General features: G+C 35.0%; 1 protein-coding gene and 1 long non-coding RNA gene across 3 annotated transcripts in view; one reads left to right on the plus strand and one right to left on the minus strand.

Annotated features, from left to right (window-relative positions):
* LOC129758233 (serine proteinase stubble) overlaps positions 1 to 20,680 on the plus strand; it is a 617,997-nt gene that overhangs the window by 108,967 nt on the left and 488,350 nt on the right. The window lies entirely within an intron of this gene.
* Positions 123 to 3,989, minus strand: LOC129758237 (uncharacterized). Of its 2 annotated transcripts, none has more exons than XR_008739921.1 (3): positions 3,715 to 3,989; positions 3,618 to 3,653; positions 123 to 276 (listed from the first exon to the last, which is right to left on the minus strand). It is a non-coding gene; the product is annotated as an uncharacterized LOC129758237 (long non-coding RNA). The 2 variants fall into 2 exon arrangements; XR_008739920.1 differs by lacking the exon at positions 123 to 276 and adding an exon at positions 3,192 to 3,329 and having other exon boundaries at positions 3,390 to 3,653.

The following is a 20,680-nucleotide window of genomic DNA, read 5'->3' on the forward strand; positions in this document are numbered from 1 at the left end:
AAATGTAGCAACAAAAAATTCTCTCAATAATTAATAGAAATTTCGTAAATTTTATATCTGTTTTTTCTTTGGGTTGTGATAATAATTTTAATTAATAAGATTTTTTTAGATGTTGTTTTAAATTTATTCTTTGCCGTTTTACGTCGCACCATTCTTCATCGTGTCCGAATTGGAGATTCAGGTTTAAGGCGCCGACCGAATAATAAAATAAGATATGGTCAGCATATTCATTGCGATTCATTGACCCGCTTTAAATGTTTGGGTTCGATGATGATTCTGAAAAAAAATTTAACATTTGTTTATATGTGTAATTACAAATATTATATATATTTTTTTTATTTTTTGTAATTTCTAATCAGTTGCATCAATACTTAAAAGTGCTTAAAATTAAAACCTAAAGCAGATTATAATCACATTTTTTATTTAAAATTAAGTTAGGATTTTTCATATAAAATTTTGCGTCAGATTTTGAGATTCTAGAAACAGATCTCATTTAGCTTGAGACATCAATTTCATTAATCAGATTACAGATGAAGATTTAAGTTTCAGATGTGAAATTAGAGATCCGGATTACAATGCTGATTTTTTTTATGTTTTATTTCAAAATGAAGAAATCGTGTTCAAGATTAATTTTTTGAATTTAGGATTCCCGTGAAAACTCCAGAATTATGTTCATTACACACGATAATTTATATCCACTGTTTATATACACTGTTTTGATAAAAAAAGCAATAGCAAAAGTATGTAACCTTAGCAGAAAAACGCAATTTTGCGAATATCAAATTACTTGATATGAGTTCCACTAAAATGGTGACATACATGGTTTCATAACAAGTTCCACAAAAATGTTGTCATAAATTTAAACTATTTTTAAACTGTGACCCAAAGATGGGTCTTGACTCAAACATTCAGTCAGCGAAACTTTTTTGTAGAGAAATGAATCCAACTTAGATGAAATTTCAGGGACTAGATAAGGGAAAATTGATGTTGAAAAACATGCGAAAAAAAATTCGCCTTGTCTCCCGGTGAGACTTGAACCCACATCTTGCGCCTCTCCGGGGCCCATGTATTAACATTCTACTACAGGAGACCAACCTGGCGTATGAATATTATACTGGTTGAGTGTCGATGTCTATCGGAATAAAGGGAATAGTTCTCCCATGTGATCATAATCATTTTTCCTGGTCTATTTCTATTCCCATCTTTTCATCTTACGGTAGTTGGACTCAAATTTGGATATTTTAGGTACGGCAAGATTTGCATTGCCTTCTCATATACTGCACGGGTTGTCAGTTATGATGAGAAATGATGCGTTTGCCGTATTTGGATATCCAACCAAATTCGGTGTTTGGCACCGCCTTATTTTCTATTTTTAAACTGTGACCCAAAGATGGGTCTTGACTCAAACATTCAGTCAGCGAAACTTTTTTGTAGAGAAATGAATCCAACTTAGATGAAATTTCAGGGACTAGATAAGGGAAAATTGATGTTGAAAAACATGCGAAAAAAATTCGCCTTGTCTCCCGGTGAGACTTGAACCCACATCTTGCGCCTCTCCGGGGCCCATGTATTAACATTCTACTACAGGAGACCAACCTGGCGTATGAATATTATACTGGTTGAGTGTCGATGTCTATCGGAATAAAGGGAATAGTTCTCCCATGTGATCATAATCATTTTTCCTGGTCTATTTCTATTCCCATCTTTTCATCTTACGGTAGTTGGACTCAAATTTGGATATTTTAGGTACGGCAAGATTTGCATTGCCTTCTCATATACTGCACGGGTTGTCAGTTATGATGAGAAATGATGCGTTTGCCGTATTTGGATATCCAACCAAATTCGGTGTTTGGCACCGCCTTATTTTCTATTTTTAAACTGTGACCCAAAGATGGGTCTTGACTCAAACATTCAGTCAGCGAAACTTTTTTGTAGAGAAATGAATCCAACTTAGATGAAATTTCAGGGACTAGATAAGGGAAAATTGATGTTGAAAAACATGCGAAAAAAATTCGCCTTGTCTCCCGGTGAGACTTGAACCCACATCTTGCGCCTCTCCGGGGCCCATGTATTAACATTCTACTACAGGAGACCAACCTGGCGTATGAATATTATACTGGTTGAGTGTCGATGTCTATCGGAATAAAGGGAATAGTTCTCCCATGTGATCATAATCATTTTTCCTGGTCTATTTCTATTCCCATCTTTTCATCTTACGGTAGTTGGACTCAAATTTGGATATTTTAGGTACGGCAAGATTTGCATTGCCTTCTCATATACTGCACGGGTTGTCAGTTATGATGAGAAATGATGCGTTTGCCGTATTTGGATATCCAACCAAATTCGGTGTTTGGCACCGCCTTATTTTCTATTTTTAAACTGTGACCCAAAGATGGGTCTTGACTCAAACATTCAGTCAGCGAAACTTTTTTGTAGAGAAATGAATCCAACTTAGATGAAATTTCAGGGACTAGATAAGGGAAAATTGATGTTGAAAAACATGCGAAAAAAATTCGCCTTGTCTCCCGGTGAGACTTGAACCCACATCTTGCGCCTCTCCGGGGCCCATGTATTAACATTCTACTACAGGAGACCAACCTGGCGTATGAATATTATACTGGTTGAGTGTCGATGTCTATCGGAATAAAGGGAATAGTTCTCCCATGTGATCATAATCATTTTTCCTGGTCTATTTCTATTCCCATCTTTTCATCTTACGGTAGTTGGACTCAAATTTGGATATTTTAGGTACGGCAAGATTTGCATTGCCTTCTCATATACTGCACGGGTTGTCAGTTATGATGAGAAATGATGCGTTTGCCGTATTTGGATATCCAACCAAATTCGGTGTTTGGCACCGCCTTATTTTCTATTTTTAAACTGTGACCCAAAGATGGGTCTTGACTCAAACATTCAGTCAGCGAAACTTTTTTGTAGAGAAATGAATCCAACTTAGATGAAATTTCAGGGACTAGATAAGGGAAAATTGATGTTGAAAAACATGCGAAAAAAATTCGCCTTGTCTCCCGGTGAGACTTGAACCCACATCTTGCGCCTCTCCGGGGCCCATGTATTAACATTCTACTACAGGAATCTAGTCCCTGAAATTTCATCTAAGTTGGATTCATTTCTCTACAAATAAATTTAAACTTTAAATCTTTTTTTTATGTTAGAAATTATTTTACCTGAAATCGCTGTTTAGTATTAGAACCTTGATGCGATTCTTCATCTTCACTTTCTTCCTCCTCCTGTTCAAAAGGTTTTTTTTTTAATTTGGAGACCAGTTCTCTTTACTGGGTGCTGTTTATTACAGGTTCACTAATGGCGTTCTGAAAAACGAAATGATTATAGAGAAATCTGAATAAGTTGGTACTGAACTAAAAACTTACGCCATTCTTGATTGCAAGTTGAGGTTTGCCCCAACTGTCATCATCACCAAAGGAGCAGCACTCTAGTATGGGCACCAGCTCCGGTTGTAATCAGCGCTTTTTCGGCACTGAGTTTCCTGGCGAGTCGTAAAGTCTTCTTCAATTATTCATCAATATTGCTCGTCACTCTCGAATTATACTACTTCCTACTATGTTTGCTTTCGTTTTGAATTTTTAGAGCACGCTCACCTGTGGTGTGCCATCGGACAATTTTCTTCCCGTTAGCTGAAATAAAAAAAATATTTTAAGTTAAATATAATTGTTGTTAAGTTGAAATTACACTTACCGAGCGAATTCTGCAGAATATTCTTCTCTATGAATTGATTTGACTTCCGTGAGCAGCAGCAACGATGCCGGATCAATCGAACACCCCAAATCTCCGAGCGGGGAATTCCGAAACGGTTCAACTATTTTGTATAAAGAGTTGATGAGTCGCACCATTACAGCGATGTTATGAGCTCTTCCTCGGGCGTACATCCCAACATTATCTTTGGCCGGAACACCCAATGTCATCCACACCGGAAGAATTCTTAGTGGTACCCGTACCTGTTTAGGTGGATTTCGGAGCAGCCTGGGATGAACGCCGGGAACATAAAACAGAAACACAATACATTGATCGGGTTGCACCCATCAGCAAAGCTGACATTGTTGGTTGGCGGTTCTGCGCGGAACAGGTTGATCAATGACTTATTTACACTTTTCACGTAAACACGAAATAAAAACACTAAGTGTCTTTTTTCCTGCTTAATTCGAAATTGCGCACGCTCATTTTTTTCAACCATTAATGACTTTTGTTGAACCATGAAAGTAACCTCGAAAGTTTTGTGTGTGGTCAAATTTAAGCAAAATTTTGCTAAACTCCTCAGAAAATTTTTGTGAGTCTTAGAATAAAGCTTCTACTACAGATTGCATTTCTTTTCCAGATTTTGCTGATAAAATATAACAACCAACTCAAGGAAAACAAACCGGATCAGTTACAGCTAGGCCTGAGCCGGATGGGTCCGTGGGATATTTGGCTTGAATCGAGCAATCGGATAAGGACGCAGAAGATCGACGACAGTAGCGGCACCGATAGGGATGATCCGATTGGCGACGATGACGATGAGGTCGTTTCAGCTGATTCTCCGGGGGTTTTCCCCGGATTTTCGCAACTTTGTGTCGCAGAAAACGCACCGAAAAATCTATGTCCATTGTGCCCTTTACGGCTAAGGTTAAAAAAAAGGCATTAAAACATGGTTCGAAAATTATTCTTTCATGTATTGTTATTGTAATTAATAAATAATGTGTATACGAATACAATTTGTTTTATTCAAATATGGTATTTCACTCTATTATAATGAATCAAAACAATAATATTAAGTGCAGATTATTTTACTGGTCGCTGAAATTACAGGTCGCTTGTAATTACAGTTTGCTTGCAATTACAGGTCGCCTGCAATTACAGGCCTGTAATTTTTAACTTGCCTGTGAATTGCATGTCCTCGACCTGTAAAATTACGGTAAATGTCCTGCTCCTTTTTGTTACAGGACATTTACTGTAATTTTACAGAAAATAATTTTTTCTGTGTAATAGAAGCTGGGAATTTATGAACATACACAGAAAAAAATATGGACAATTACGTGTCATTGAAAATGGTTACCTTTAAAATAATTCAACCTGTAATTTCGAAATCACGTAATTTTCATTTGATTGGTTGAAAAGTAAATGATAAATCATTTGATATTACAGCAAATGTCCTGTAACAAAAAGGAGCAGGACATGTACTGTAGCTTTACAGGTGGAAGCATTATTTTTAAGTGAGCACATTATTTACAGGCTGGTTTGAATTTTAGGACTGTAAAATTCTAGTGATTGTGGCAAGTGTTAGTGAATGCAGTTTACATTACTTTCCGTTAGCATCTTTTCGCAGACATCAGATCGCGTGAATTCCAGTAATAAGCGGCCAACTTTTTAGACTGCAGGTTTTTTGTTTTTCTTCGAAGAAAAAAAAAAGGTTATACTTGGTAAGTTCTTTTAAATTAAATCGCTCAAAAAAATCAATTTCATGACGTTTCGTAGACATCGAGAGCATTTTGCGTACAATATTTCTCAGATGTCTGATGCTTTAAGCAATCTGATTTGTTTTTGTATTTGTAAGAAATTTTATTTCATAATTTCAGATTTCAGGCCAATTTAAGACCAATCCACTATACAAAGAGGAACTGATGGTAGAGACGAGGATTGGCAAAACTGCTCTCTTTTTGAATGCCTGTGGATGGATTCCGATGGCTTAATTGATAAAGCTCGGTGAGTACAATTTTATTAGGTATGAGTTTTTCTGTTGATTGAGGGTACATTTTGAGTTAGTGACATACACTATTCTGATCTATTTTCAAACACATTCCAGTTTAGTTCCTCAAAATGTTTTTTAAATTATTATTTTTCAAGATTTGTCCTGCTTATTGTATTTCAATCGTTTGTCAAAACAATAAAAATATATAGTAATATTAAAATATAACAGACTTCAGTTTTGAAATTACATACTGAGAAAGACGTCGTGTAATGTTTCTCAAAAACTAATTCCAGGAGCATAAGCTATTCGTATTTAACAAACTCTCTGAAGATTTTTTAGCAATACAACATTTTAAAAGTTTAATGGTTTTGTTATTTGATAAATAAAGTTTTTCCGACTAGATATCAACGTATAGTGGTTAGATTGAATAAACAACTACTTAGAAACGATTGAAGCTAATATTTTTTACTCACCCTGAACCAACAAAAGCGTACCACTCAAAGATTACTCCTGGAAAATATCCTGATGATATAGGAAAAGTATTGGAGTACGAACCAGACGCGAATACATTCTCATCATAAAAAGTTCACATCTCAGCTGCATGCCTAATTTACAAATTGCCCGAAAAAGATCCCGTATTGTTATCCCTATCATACAACGGCATAAAATACGAAATGAAAATTCAACAAGCTCGTGTTATAAAAGAGAGAGGATAAAATGATTCGGTAAAGAAAGTTAAAGTTGAAAACTGTTCACAATTTTGAAATATGGGATCAGAGATAACAATTTGGTTCACGATGTCGTAATCAATGATAACGAGCCCGAACCATACAGTTGTTTCTCGAGTTTAAGACTTCCTTGAGTTTCCTGGAACTGTATGCAGCGGGGGCGAACATTTTGAACTGATGCTGAACCATAAGATCTAAAATCTCACCGGGAGGGAAACCCTGTAGGTTGGCCAGTCCGAATGGGTGTCGTTGTATCGGCGAACGCAGCTTTCGTCGTTAGCGAGGGCATGTTGAAGGTGTCCATGTCACTGCTGACTGCTGCTCGGGAAGTTTTTTATCTGTCTGGTTTGCCGCTTCCGATTTCTCTGATTCTTTATAGCACCTAAAGTCGAACTTTTCTGGAATTTCACTGCGCAATGTAAATAAACACAAGATGACATTTCAAAAGAGATCATAGAAAGGGAACAAAGTAAAAGATACAAATAAAAAGAGATAAAGCAAAATGCCTTTTTGTTAAAATAGCACTGTTCATGTCACTAAAATTCTTGAACGGTTCAAAATTTCTTGCAACAATTTTAATTTGTTTGTTGTTTTAATTATTAATTCTTGTATTTTATTTCCGTGCAAAATATTACATTTTTTTTTAATCTGTGTGAATCTTAGAATAAAGCTTCTACTACAGATTTCATTTCTTTTCCAGATTTTGCTGATAAAATATCACAACCAACTCAAGGAAAACAAACCGGATCAGTAACAGCTAGACCTGAGCCGGATGGGTCCGTGTGAGATTTGGATTAAATCGAGCAATCGGATAAAGACGCAAAAGGTGGCAAAAGATCGACGACAGTAGCGGCACCGATGGAGATGATTCGATTGGCGACGACGACGATGAGGTCGTTTCGGCTGATTCTCCGGGGGTTTTCCCCGGATTTTAGCAACATTGTGTCGCAGAAAACGCACCGAACAATCTGTGTCGATTGTGCCCTTCACGGCTAAGGTAAAAAAAGCCATTAAAACATGGTTCGAAAATTATTCTTTGATGTATTGTTATTGTAATTAATAAATAATGTGTATACGAATACAATTTGTTTAATTCAATTATGCTATTTCATTCTATTATAATGAATAAAAACAATAAAATTACGTACAGATTATTTTACTGGTCGCTGAAATTACAGGCCGCTTGTAATTACAGTTTGCTTGCAATTACAGGTCGCCTGTAATTACAGGCCTGTAATTTTAAACTTGCCTGTGAATTGCATGTCCTCGATCTGTAAAATTACGGTAAATGTCCTGCTCCTTTTTGTTACAGGACATTTACTGTAATTTTACAGAAAATATTTTTTTCTGTGTAATCCAATCAGTGCAGCCGGTCGAATGGGGCAGGTTTAATAGTAAACAGTCAAAACGGATTAGCCAGCTGATATTTATTTGCTCAAGTAGATCTTTTCAAATATTGGAACTGTTTATAAACAAATTTCGTACGATCTAGAACATTCTACCAACTGAAGTTAACAATTCTTGATTGTTCCTAATTTTTTTTATCACTGTACTGGGACCGGAATATCTTTACAATGTAATCAGAAGTTTACGATATACATACATCTAACACTACAAATGAATTAATTTATTAATTAACTGTCAATGGACATAATTGTAACGAGCGAGGTAGTTAGACCAAGTGGAGCGTGATCTTTCGAACGTGGGGTGCGAGAAATTGGAGAACGATTGCCATGGACCGAGTGAATTTTAGGAATTATGTTCGTCAAGTTATGTCGTGAGACGGAATACTATGTAAATAAATAAATAAATAATAAAGTGTATTGACCTGCAACTTAAGCAATTTATGCCAAAAAACAAAATGGTGTTTTTATTAATTTTGTTAGAAATGAGATTTTTTTTAATAGCTTGTTCAAGTTTTGATGCATTAAAATTGTTTGAAATCTTTTGCGGTACTAAATTGAGCTGAAAAATGTGAAAAAAAATTCGAGGCTCGTACTCAGTAGAAGGTTAGATGAAACTAATTCTATGTTCGAAAAATCCACTGGACCAAATTTTATAAATTAAGTAACGTTTAGTTACCGGAAGTATTGTGTTTAGTTTGTAGTATAGAGGGACATTTAACGGCAAAAAAGCGGGACACAGTCGAAAAAAGCGGGACATTTAAATAACTATTAAAAAAAATCTTAAATTGTATAGCCGAACTTACACGTATCAGCAAAAGTTATTCATAGAAAGTGTACTAAGGTTTTAATTAACGCGAATTGATTTTGCTCAGTTTTCCGTAGGGGAGATAAGGGCATAATAGCCACTTTAAGGAAAACGCTTATTTAACCATAGAGAACAGCTACAATATGTGAATTACATAATTGTTTCGTGTTCAGCACTCAAATAGTCTATTGCCTAATTGGATGAAACTTGAAAAAATAAATAAATACGTTTAAAAATGCATTTTAAAATTTTTTGCCGAAAGCTGAAAACCAGTCATTTTAGGGGCATAATGAGAACCCCCCTGGGGCAGTGTAAGCAACTTTCATCGGGGCACGATGAGCGTTTTCTGCCGGGGAATCTAGCAGCAAATTTGACTCGATAAAGTCAACTGAATTATAGAGCTACAGCTTGACTTGTTTCATCTGACGATTTGGCCTATTGGTAAGGTGTCGGAGAGGTTATCAGTAGACTCGAGTTCGATTCCTGGTCAAGGTGATTTTTTTTTCATTTACCATTCATGATCGATGCATTTTGCACCACACGGTGAGGATAAATCTATCAAACAAAACAATAACAAACTAATCTAGATCTGTTTGTAGAATTCAAACAATTAACACATGCTCATACATTATTTTTCTGGTGCTTTTTTTGGCGGATGATGCTACTAGCTGTATAATGTAACAATTAAAAGATCAATCATGAATGGAATATGAAAAAAATCACCTCGAACAGGAATCGAACTCGAGTCTTTTGATTACCTCTCCGACACCTTACCAATAGACCAAATCGTCAGATGAAACATGTCAAGCTGTAGCTCTATTATTCAGTTGATCATCGAGTTGAATTCGCTGCTAGAATAAACGCTCATCTTGCCCTTATTGATAGTGCTCTGTTTGCCTCGAGTCAACAAATTTAAGTAAAAACGCGTTTTAAAATTTATTAAAGTGAAAAATTAAAAATTTTATAACGATCAAAATTGAGAAACAATGTGTAAATCATGTTGCAGTGCATACATTTCAGATCAAGAAGGTTTACAGATCATAAAAGCTTATTTGATGGTGCTCAAAAATTTTAATTTTTTCGTCCCTTGAGAACCTAGCTGGTTATTATTTAATATTTCTGTAAAGATGAAAAGGATATTTCTTTTTTGGTGAAAAATTAATACTATTGGTAGTACAAAACAAATCCTCATGAAAATTTGTTTAAGAGAATACGCACTTTTGTAGAAAAAAGGAGTGCTCATTATGCCTATTATGCCTATTATGCTTATAATTTATTTCCAAAACTGTGTTGCAAATACGCGCCGCTGTGTATTCAAAACGCGCCTAGCAGCCAAACGCACCCGAAAGCAGCCAAAGACCGAGAACACACCAATACTTACAGACACTTTACTGAAACGAACATCAAAATGGACTAATAAAAGTTTTAATTCAATGAAAAGTAGATTTTTTTTGGGCTCAAATAACGCTCATAATTAGGGTTTTAACTTTTTGTTCATTTTCATTGAAAATTGGCCGTTTTGAAAAATTAATGCTTTTTTCAGCATATTACGATTGGCGCGTTGTAACGAGCGCATGGGCCGTGGTAAAACAAACCCGTAAAAAGCATATCTTAGCGAGTTCAGTATGACTTTTTAGCATAAAATCAATGTTTACATTCTCCTCTTTGAATGTGTCAGAAAATATTGTCTTATTCAATTTTATCTGCTTGGTGACACCTTAGTAAAAGTGTTTTAAAAATTAACGGGATGAATCATTCAACCGGATGAAAATCCCCGAAAAATAAAGTTTTAAAAATTAGATCGAAATGATAAAAAACCTAAACTTTTTTATTTTTACAATGGGGCGTTACATGGACACATGGGGCGTTTTTGAACTTTTCTCCTACCCTTTTCTTTCAATCATAAAGAGTGTGAAAATTTTAGCAACAGTATTTCGATAGGTACTGCTCCAGGTATCCGTAAAAAAATCTTGAAATAATCAAATAAAAAACTAAACGTTTAACACAATTTTTCACATCTTGAACAGACTTAACTTACTGAGGCCAGCTCCTTTCCTTATAAGAATTTGCAGCCACACGCTGAAGAAATTAATCAAACGGATTTTAAGCCATCCATTAGACTTCACATGAAATTACCATAAAAATCCCGTTTATTTGATTTCCAAATTATCTTAAGTGTGTTTTTCAATTCGGTTGCTATACGACTTTATAAAGACTGATAAACTTCTGAAGTACAGACAACCGGAAGTCAAAACGGCCTCGATCCTTTTTAATTCCTGTTTTTTAAACAAGGTCTTTTGTAAACCTTTGCTTATTTTACGATTAAGCTCAGTATTAAAAAGGGTTATTGTCTGCAAACTTCTGAAAGCCTTTCTTATGGCATGATGACCTTCTGAAGATCTGACGGCCTGAGTGCTGGACGAACTTCTGCAATCCTGACAACATCTGCTAGGTACAATAACCTTCTTAACGTCTTACAAACTTCTGAAAGCCTGAAGGTTTTCTTAGGGCATAATAATATTCTGAATGATTGAAGACATTTTAATGGCCTGACGGTCTTCTAAAGGCCTGACACCCTTTAAAAACTGAAGATTTTCAAAAGGCCTGACGCGTTTCTGAAAAACTTAAGGTTGTCTCAAGGCCAAATACGTTTTTAGAAAATACCGTGATGCGGTTTAAACTGTTCCGACCCTAGTACCTTCCTTCTTAGCTAATAGTTTAGTAAAAAAATTCTATCATCAATTTTTGCAAGATTCTCTGATTTTTGAAAAAAATCAATAACCGTGGCAAAGTTGACTTCTACAATTTCCTAAAAATGTGAGAAATTATGAGAACAGTGGTATGTGGTGGTGTTGACAGTGGTCTAAAGATATGGCATATTTGTTCACGTAAATGTTTATGTTACTGCCTTACTGTTCAATATTCAATTATGAAAGAGCTGGAAATGTGACGAGAATTTTTATTTTGATTTTACCACCTTGTGGAATTCGTGTCTAATTGACAGAAATTGCATAAAAAAAAGTGAAGAAAATAACTATTTGATACAATTAGATACACGATGTTGATCGCCAACAAAAATAAACAAGCAATCAGAAAACCAAATCCTCATTTGCAAAGCAATTCTCGTTATTGGACGGACATGGCACATTAGCAGAAGCAGCACCAAGCAACTGGAAACAAAGTGCAAAGAATCTTATTCGACTAGCCTCGTGTCAAGTTGGTAGGTAGGAGCTTCGAAAGACGCCGCCCGATCAACGAGGAAAAGGTACAAATCATTCTTTGGAAAAAGCCGTCGGCGCAGATCCCAAGAAATCGCGATGGTCACAGTAGTTTTATTTTGTTGCTTTCCTGTCTTTTTTTTTGTTTTGCTCTTTCAATAGCACAGTTTAGTCTCGATAAGTGAACACAAACAATATGCTAATTTTATGTAATCATCCCGGAAGGTTTAATGCTGGTTAATGTGATGCTTTGGTTGGTTTGAATAATTGAAAGATCCATTGATGATAATGCGAGGACAGGTAACCGTCTTGAATGCTCTTCTAGCAACTGCCGTCTTTGTGACTATTGTTGAAGAATCATCAATGCGATCGAGGAAATTAAACATTCATCGACCTAATCTATGGCAAGGAAACATGTCGCTTATACCACAAGTAGTCTGTAAATAAGTCGCATTTAATCACAGAGAGGTGTTAAGTGAAGAATTCATATTCTGCAGCAGTAGAAAGTGCAAGTGTAGATATAAGTACATTTTTATTGAACCTGCATAATGACTTCATAGCGAAAGTATCGTACCGACTAAAAATAGATCATAATTGAGACGTTTATGCAGATGACGTTTTACGGTAGGATTGGCTAGGAAAGTGAAACCAATCTCGCTGCTCGTTCTACTTATTGGCCGCCAGGCGTTCCGAGGATTTCTATTTTGATATAAGAGATTGTGGAAAGCTTAGGGAAAAAATCAATATCATATCATCAATATCACCGTTTTTGGCAACATCCAATAAAGACGTTTTTTATATTTTTTTTTATTTTTATTTCAAATTAATTAAAATTAATTTTAAATAATATTTGCATTAATTTTTTTAGTTTGGCCTTATTTTATTTGTTTTAAACAGTAAAAAAATATTTTTTTCATTTTTGACTGCTTAAAACTAATATAATTGAGACAACATTCGATTTTGGCAACATTCGATTTTGGCAACACAAAATTTACGGTTGATTTTCACGTAGATGTTGCTAAAAGAATTTGAAAACGCGGCCCTATAAGAATTGATGCTTTATGAAAGTCACCTACATCTTAGGGGAATTTTCAGTGAGTTCAACGCGATGTGATGATGAATGCTACTGTTCATTTATTTTAGAGATGTGTTGGCTGCGATGGACCTTGGCTATATGTCCGAAATTCATCTTTTTCTAAACGCTATCGATCTTCGTCTGCAGCAACTTTTCTTTTCTGTTCTCTTTTTTAACTAACATCATTGTAAAATAGATTGGCACCGTCAAACTTAAAGGCCTGAGCCGTTTCAAATGATGAAATTACAAAAAAAAATGTTTATTTATATCAAATGAGGCACTTAGGATCAGAGGGGTGCAAGTGATTTTTTATCAAAACTGAGATAAACTGTTTTTTGGATAGTTAAAGTATAGATTAACATTCTGTAGAAGACACAGGTCAAAAGAAAAATTATTTCGATATTTTTAAGCTATTTATAAAAAAACGTGTCAATGAAAATCCTGTTTCGTTTGGTGTCAGAAGGGTGCAAGTGCACTTGCACCCTTCTGACACCAAAGGATTATACATTTAGGCTGATTTCATTAGAACGTATACATTTTTGTCAGTTGAAAACAACATCATCTAGCTCCGACTAGGATTTTCTACTGGTTCTGATCAGGATAATCCAAAGTCCTCAGATAGAGAAGTGATGAAAATAGATTCAGGTGTAACTTCGTCGGCATAAACATCTCATTGTTATGTATACAAAAAATACTAAAATATTTTTTTATGGCAAATTTAACCAATGCTAATAGGGATAAAAGGCAAACACAAAACGCACTTAACAATAATTTTTTGGCAAATATATCTAAGAAAAATCTCTCGGATGTAAGCTCAGAGGATTCAGAGTTTTTGGCAGGCTCTGATCATGATGTCACATGCTATCCCACGGAACAAAATGAAACTTCGAAAAGTTCAGATGAGTCGTTGCGACAGGTAGTTTATAAAAAATTACATAAAGTCTTTTAAGGAATATTTACATAACTGTTTAGGAAAGAGGCCTGGTATAATTAGACAAAAAAGGAAAAATTAAACATCCACGGTTCTTCTGGATAATCAGAAGTTGCTGCTGCTGCAGTTGCTAGCGAGAATGAGTCCATTCCTGGAGAGTCAACTGGCCATTCATCAAGACCCCAAAACGCCAACGAAATCAGGCAGTCTGGAAACTCATCTTGCGAAAAAAGCTACGAAACCAAGGGGAAGCGTACGTTGGTTCTACCGGAAAAAGCGACCAGCTAAACAGTTAATTCCAATGAATGAACACATATGCAGGTATTCTTGTGTATCCATTAAGGAAAAAGAGAGATTGAAAGTTTTCAACAAATTCTGGGAATTAGGATAGTGGAACTCGCAAACCTCGTTCATTATGAGTTGTATAGAAATTTGAAGCCCGAAAACGCAGAAAATTAAATGTGTGAACAAAAACAAAACATCTAGTATCATACTGAAAATACTCGTTACATACAGGTTCCAAAAGGATGCTATCATATTGTTTGGAGTCAGAAGGGTGCAAGTGTCATTATTGGGATCAGAAGGGTGCAAGTGAAAAATATCAATAAAAGTAGTTCGCCGTTTTAACATAACCCAAGCAACCAAAAGTCCCATAAAACAGGTACAAAAACGCTTACTCAACCCCATCATTGACATGAAGTACGTTCTATGCAGCTCAAAATTTAAGTTCTTATTGATACTTTCAAGTCCCAAAAAAGTCTTAATGACCTTTTATTCAGCTTCCAGCGGCCTCTTAATTCAGCTTCCAAAAAATCGCAAAGTGAGCAAAAAAATTTCTCTCTATCTCAACCGAACCGTTGGCTTCGGTTCATATCACCTTCTCTTGATTATTTACTGTGTTCTGTACCGGTGCCGCCATGATGCCATGCGCCGGATTTCAAACTCGACAAATTGCTCAATTGCTTCTTTCCTACATTTCCTACACATATCGCATCAGAATGGTCACTCAAGTACATAACTACTTATTGAAAAAAACTTGCCCGGCTTGGGGATCGAACCCCGACCTTCGTGGTGAGAATCGAACACGCTACCACGAGACCACGCCTAGATGTTGTTCTAACTGAAACTAAAACTCGAAGAGGTGATTTGATTTTGAAAGCACATCAATGCTCTTTTTGTGACTTATCAAATCCCGTTTGAGCACTTTTGTGCCCTTTATGTGACTTACCAAATCCTGTATTGAGCACTTTTATGCTTTTTATGTGGCTTAAGTCCCGTATAACGTACGTATAGATCACTTTTTCAACTTTCAAGTTCGTTAATGAGCACATATAGTTCACTAATGGGAATTGGGCAAAACAAGTCACATACAACGTACATATTAATCACTTTTGCAACTTTCAAGTTCATCAATGAGTACATAAAGTTCACTAAAGGGAATATGGCATTTGATTCTCTTTGTCAGCCAATATGTAACTTTCAATGCCTTCTTTCAAGTAAATATGTGACTTTTGGTTGCTTGGGAAATATCGCAAAAACTTTGGTTTTTCTTCCAGAATCGTTCATTTTAGACCTCATGAGACACACTCCATCGAAAATTTAGTAGAAAAATTGATTCGATAATTTTGATTTAGAAAAAAAACTTTGAGGCCCGTTTTCTCGAAATCATCATTTCGGCACTTGCACCCCTCTGATCCTAAGCGCCTCAAATGTAAATAAGTTAGGATTACATTTGAAATAATAGCCAAACAAGAATAACTAGAAGGATAGGTTTGATTTTTTATTTGTTCTATGATTGTTGTAAATCGCACTTCGTTTACTCTTTTCACTACACATTTTTACTATTTACCTTCTTCAAATGGTTCGGATTGGTGTTTGAAATCGTAATTGATGTGCTTCGTTTCCCGGTGACCTTTTTTGAAAGAGTGATGTAGTTCCCTTTACACTCGACGGTATTTCACTGTTAATACATAAAGGACTGCAAAGAGATCGATGCCGAAAAAACACCGATATTCGGCATTTTATAAATCAAATTCCAACTTTTGAAATTTTACCAATTGGAATCTTTGAGTTACCGATGTGATGTGTTCCATTTTGTAGAGTATATTTTCCTGATTAAGTAAATAGCATTTGAGCTGTGCACATGTGGGTAGCACATTCGCTGCAACGAAATATGGGGATTTTTTTTTTATAATATGACGAGTTTGCGCCGGGGGTCTTCAGATTTTCCCCAAAATTGAAAATTCGACTCATTTTTACGAATTAAAAACACATGTATTTGTTCAGATTTCTAACATTTTCTTTCGAGTAAGATTCGGTTAAATTTTTTTTTAAATAAAATAAAACCATATTTCATTGCTTCATAACTCTGTTATTTTTCAACGGAAATCATAAAATTGCACATGAAAATGCATTGAAATTTTATCAGCTTCCCAGATAAAATCCATGATGATTCTCTGAGATCCAATTTCTACAAATATTGTAAATAAGCTGGTGTCTAAAACTATTGTCTGCATCACCGAATATTCTGCAAAAAAAATCCATTTTATAGCCCAACTTATGATGCAACTTTTATCCGAAGGTACCAAAGTGGGCCAACATTTCCTTCAAGAGCTATGAAAAAAATCTAACCAAATCTTACTCGTAAAATCAAAATGTTAGAAGTCTGAAAAAACAGTATTTTTAAGTCTTAAAAAATGGACCCAATTTTCAATTTTGGGGAAGAACTGAAGACCCCCGACGCAAATTGTCACATAATTAAAAAAAAACCCTTATCTTAATGCTTAATAATTTACTTGGCCCGGATCAATCAAGAACTAGTTTTATTGCCATTATCGAATAAATCCGCAATAGTTTTACGAATGACTTCCGTCGTGCCATTAGTTCAACGGAAGGAAACTTGCCTCCAGAACAATTTCTATCAAAATTTGAAGCAAAAGAAAATCGTTCGTATTTTTTGAAAAGATATTTTGAAATAAACTCACCAGAATAAAAGTAATTTGTAGATTTTCGATTGCTCTGGAGTCTGCTATTGGTGTACCGATATTATTCTTTTTAATTAGCTGTAACTTTTCTAATCTTCCTGCTTTCCAACCGGTGAAAAAATCATTTTTTTCAGGTATGTTTCAAAACCACTGCAGAACAAGTACCCAAGAAAACCACGAAAATAGCGAAAACGAAACACAATTTTCTCAAAAAATACAAAAGTAAACAATGCCAGCTGACAGATGCGAAAACCTTTTCCTTAAAGAATTAAAAAAAAATACTCGAGACGGATTTAAAGTCATCCACTTAGATTTTACATGAAATTCATGAGAACATTATGTGGAATATAAGTAGTAACTACCAGTTCATACTAGACACACTGTGGTTACTTCAAGCTATACGTAGAATCAATGTGATGCAACCAAATCTTAGTTCACGCGAAAAATATCGTAGAAATAACTTTAACTTTATTTTGCGTGCGGTAATAAAGATCATTTAGGAGCATTTCTATCGAATGAAGAAAGTTGCGGTGAAATAATCTACAATATATTGTTGCTTTCTGGAAAAACCATGCTGAAAATTCCATGTTGAAAGGAACCGCATCAAAATAACATATTTTTTATAAATAAAAATGGGTTTTCGGCAAGAAAACAATGCACACGTTCAATGACTATTTATCAGAATAGATTGTTTTTATATTTTTTCTTAAAACAACATCAATAGGTATCTGGAGAACAAATAAATCTTGAAAGGTGGGAAATATATTGTTGAATGATTGAATTGAACTTTCTTCATTAAACTCAAAACTACATTCTGTTTTCGATTGAAATGATTGTAGAGAATACATCTTTATGGGTCGATTCACGATGACGTAATTCCCTTTTTTCGGTGACAGTTCGCACGTCCTGTTTACAAAATTTTACGAACGAGAAATCGGGGGCGAAATTTTTCGTATAGCTGCACGGTCAAGAAATTTAACTCAAAACTCAGTTTGATGATAGCAAATAACCAAGTCCCATTTTAAGAACTAAATTTAGCGCATGTTTTGGTTTCTTCATGGTAATCTCTCCGGGAATGAACAGGAATTTGAAAATTCTTAGAAATTTCGAAAAGGAGGTTTATTTATTAAAATGTTTCAACATGTTTTTCAAACCCTTTTTTCAACACATTTTCGAGGAATAAAATTAACGTCGGATAGTTAAACTTTTCAGTTTAAATCCAGTTATTCCAATGTTTCTGTTTTCAGCGGGATTAATAAAAAAATTGTTGATTTTTCATTATTGGATACTAAAAACATTTAATTTCCTTACAACTAATTTCCTTTTTAAATTTATTTTTATCCCAAAATTGAAATGAGAACTGTTGCTAAAAACTTGTGAATGAGAATTAAATAATGACCCAAATGTTTGCTTCGTTTCCTCAGCGTGTAGAAATGGAAAATAACACCCAAAATAATCTGCACGTAGCGGCTACGTGAAAAACTACATAATTTTTATCCAATTGATTTTCACGTATATGCTACGAAATCAATACGTAAACGCGTACCTATAACGATTTGTGCTTCATGGAGCGCACTTACAATCTACGTGAATTTCAAGTAAGTTCAACGCGATGTGGCCATGAACGCTACGGGGAATGTTTCAAATACCCGAATAAAATTAAGGTTGATTTTTCTTTCGTATTTTTATTTTTGTAAATCTTTGTATATATATTTGTTTTTTTGTGAATCTTGATCATAAGCATCATATTATCACTTACCAAGAAGACAAAGTTGAATCTAATAAAGTTACAATTCGTAATTCGTTTTCCCGAAAAAGGTTTAAAAACTTCTATTTTTGTAATCATCAGACACAAAAAATTAACAACACCTATCGAAATCAGCTGGCTGACAACTCCTTTTTTAAATAAGAAAATACATTGAGACAAATGAAACAAAGCGGATATTAATCATCCACTTAGATTTTACGTGAAATTCATGCGTTATAAGTAGCAGTTAAGTATTTAATGCCAGGGCTTCCTTTATACACTGTGCTGTGAATCGATATTATGCAGCAGAATCTTATTTTGCGTGAAAAATCCCGTATTTTCAATTGTTAAATTATTTTGCGTGTACGGTAGGACTTCTAAAAAAGGGGCCGTCCATAAATGATGTCACGCTCTGTTGTGGTATGAGCCTACTTGGTTGAATGATTCAACTGAATCAAAGCAATCGAAAGATTCCTTTTAATTCAACCACGGTATGTCACGCGTTAGGGGGGAGAAGGGATTTTGATTTTTGTGACAATTTGTAACATGGTAGAAGGGGAATCTGCTTGAACGTGACATCACATATTGTTACAAATAACTTATCCTAAATTCAATAAAATTATAATACGTAAACTTTATGAGCATAAGAAAGTTCACAAGAACACTTCCACTGCAATACTTTTTTTATACGAGTTCATCCTCGGCTGCAACACTTAGGAAAGTCCCCCTCCCTTAAATTGTGGCAAAACGTGAACAGGAAGGTTATTCTAACCTGTGGAGAAGATTTGGATTGCGAATTGATAGAAGTAGAGGGACTAAATTTGAATGGTTTCTCAGACATCGTCGACTTTCCCGGTCATTGATATGGAAAGTCATCAACATAATCTTTTTACTAATGATTGAAATGTGTTTCAAGCTATGACTGAAGGCTTGTTAAAAGTTGGTAACTTTTTTTCTTTGAATAAAAATGATGAATTTAAAATAAAGATACATTTTTAATCAAATTTCTATAGAGTTGAAAATTGTATCCCGGGGGCACGGGGGGGGGTGGGGTTGGGGTTATCAAAACGTGACGTAATACAAAAAGGGGGGGGGGTGACGGAAGTTGTGACAATATGTGACAAGGGGGGAAAAGGGGGCCTATTTTTTTCTAAAGTTTGCGAAACATCATTAATGGACGGCCCCAAAGAACGAGTGTTGAAACGGATGAAGATAAAACAAAACATTTAAAAAAATATAATTTTGCATCATTAGCACTTACCAGGAGATCAAGTTAAATCCAATGAAATTCTCCTTGGCATGCATTTTCTCTTCAAGAGAAGATTGAGAACGATTAAAAAATCTGCTTTCCTTCACAACAGCTAAGAAAATCAACTGAATGTCAATTCCCTTTTCTAATAAGAATTCACAACAGCACGCTCTAGAAATATGAAAAGAAATGAATTCACTTAAACTTTACGTGAAATTCATGCGCTAGTTACGTAGAAGTAAAGGAGTTACTACAGGCACACGTAGAATCGATATGATGCAACAACATCTTAGTTTACGTAAAAAATCCCGTAGAATTGGGATTGGGCCTGCTAAAAGAAAAAAGCTTGCTCTTTACTCTCACACAGATTTCCATAAGAATGACAGCTAATCGGAGTGAAATTGGAGTGAAGGCTAATGCTCTCTCTGTTTAACACACGAGAAATCGTATACCGGGATTGCGAGCGAGCCCATCGCCCATAAATTTCTTAATTATTTTGGGTGAAGGAATCAAAACAGAAATCGCGAAGTATCAAAAACAGCGAAGCCAGGCAGAGCGCGAAGAACCAATCTTTTGTTTGTTTTCTACAGTATTTACAGTTAATTTAAGAGCTAATTTTAGACAATCTTAATTGTTAATTTTCAAATTCTCTTCAAAATTTAACGTTTTTGGCAAAATTTGTGATTAGAAATCATTTTTATCAACGTTTTTGAAGTTACTATTTATTTTTGACGAAATCTCTGCTCAAAATTGTAAAATTTGATGTTTTTAGAAAAAATATGAGGGAACTTGTATTTGCTCGTGTACCGTCAACTTCAATGGCTACTAAAAACTTA

This window comes from Uranotaenia lowii, chromosome 3, assembly GCF_029784155.1.
Source record: "Uranotaenia lowii strain MFRU-FL chromosome 3, ASM2978415v1, whole genome shotgun sequence".
Taxonomy (NCBI): Eukaryota; Metazoa; Arthropoda; class Insecta; order Diptera; family Culicidae; genus Uranotaenia; species Uranotaenia lowii.